General features: G+C 41.6%; 1 non-coding gene across 1 annotated transcript; it reads left to right on the forward strand.

Moving 5' to 3' along the window:
* The first annotated feature begins 909 nt into the window (after nucleotides 1–909).
* On the forward strand, nucleotides 910–1,015 carry LOC114915615 (small nucleolar RNA R71). Its single transcript, XR_003803709.1, has one exon. It is a non-coding gene; the product is annotated as a small nucleolar RNA R71 (small nucleolar RNA).
* The last annotated feature ends 947 nt before the right edge of the window (nucleotides 1,016–1,962 follow it).

Below are 1,962 nucleotides of genomic sequence, written 5' to 3' on the forward strand. Positions count from 1 at the left end.
TCACTCCTTCTCCATACTCCTGGGCCCTCTAAGATGATCTCTTCATCAACACTAGCATCATCATCCACACATGTGTCAATTTTTTCTTCACTCTCATTCTTTTTCTCACTCTCCTTCACCACAAACTCCCGACCACTCCTGGTAGATACTACGTTCAAGTGCCCCTTCGGGTTTTGCTCGGTGTTGGCTGAGAAAGAACCTTTTTGCTGCTCTGCTAGCTACTTTGCTATTTGCCCCACTTGTATTTCCAGATTTTTAATTGAAGCATCAATGTTCTTTTGGTTGGACATGGACAATTGCATGAATTGTTGCAATGTGTCTTCCAACTTGGTGGTTCTCTCATACAACGGTGGGTGTTGGTGTTGATGTGGAGGCCTGCTACTTGATGAAGCATTCATATCTGGCTTGTTTCCACCATAGTTATTTCTCCACCCCTGATTTGAATTTTGCGGATAGGGGTGTTGAGAGAAATTTTTCCGCCCTTGATTCCCCATATAATTCACTTCTTCACCTTGGGAATTAGATGAGTCGGCACAATAACCATTAGGGTGGTCACCTCCACAAAAATCACATGACATAACTTGTTGCATAAGAGGAGCATTAGATTGCATAGCTTGAAGTTGTTGAGGTAGTTTGGCCATTTGTTGATTCAAGGCTTCAATTTATTGGGAAACTATCTTGTTTTGAGCTAACACTACATCTTGAGTACTCAGCTCCAAAACTCCTCTCTTGTGTGAAGAGCTTCTATCATGCTGGCTCCTAAAATCAGTGGAAGCCATGGACTCAATGATTGTGATAGCCTCTTCATCAGTTCTAAACATGACTGACCCTCCAAAAGAAGCATCAAGTATCATCTTGGTTTGAGGTTGTAACCCATTACAGAAAGTTTGAACTTGCAGCTCTACCTCAAAACCATGATTAGGGCACCTCCTCAATAGTGATTTGTACCTCTCCCATGCTTCACATAGTGGCTCATCCGCACCTTGAGCAAAAGTAGCAATAGCAGTTCTGGCCTCAGTGTTCTTAGAAGGGGGAAAGAAACTGGCTAAGAATTTAGTCTCCACATCCCTCCAAGTGGTCAGGCTTTGGTTTGGTTGAGAATGAAGCCAAGCCTTAGCCTTCCCATTCAGAGAAAATGGAAACAACCTCATGAACAGTGCCTCTTCATCAGCCCCAGAAACTCTAATTGAACCACACAACTCATAGAAAATGTAGAGATGAGTATGTGGGTCTTCATGATCTAGGCCAGAAAATTGATGAGAGCTGATAAGCTGTAGGAGTGCAAGCTTCATTTCTGCTAGTCTGTCATTCATTGTAGGCCTCACAATGCTAGAGAATTCCCCCGGGCCAGTGTAGGTGAAAGCATCACCTATAGTGCGCCTCCGGTTTTGATTGTCATTGTGAACACCACCTTCACCTTCCATAGTGAACTTAGGAATATCATAGACAAAAACTTCAGGAATATGAGTGGTTGGTTGGCCAACTGGATTTGCTCTGTTCCTCCTTCTCCTCTTATTGCTATTATTCCTCCTTTTCGTGCGTTCAATCTCAGGATCGTTCAACAGTGGCTCAGAAGAATTTGTACCTCTGGTTTGAATAGTACCTTGCATACACGAGAAGACAAAAGACTAGAGTGCACAAGTCAGCCCAAAGAATTCATTTGCTAAACTAGAAATTAACAATAAAAGTAAAGGAACAAGTCACAAATAGCTATAAATACTAAATTGCCTTGCTAATCCCCGACAACGGTGCCAAAAAGTTGTTGAGATTTCTGTTGAAATACTTTTGTTATCACTTAAAATCACTTTTGTTCTGTCAACGGTCTCAAACACGGCAAGTATACCGGCCGTTCAAGTAGTAAAATTATCCTATCCACAGGGATTAGAAGGTAAAATAAGCATTTATTGACTATTCGTGACTAAAGAATGATTCCAAATTCATAAGTTGTCATACAAGTTGAAT

The sequence above is a fragment of the Cajanus cajan genome, chromosome 10 (genome assembly GCF_000230855.2).
Source record: "Cajanus cajan strain Asha chromosome 10, NIPB_CcT2T_4, whole genome shotgun sequence".
In the NCBI taxonomy this organism is placed as follows: Eukaryota; Viridiplantae; Streptophyta; class Magnoliopsida; order Fabales; family Fabaceae; genus Cajanus; species Cajanus cajan.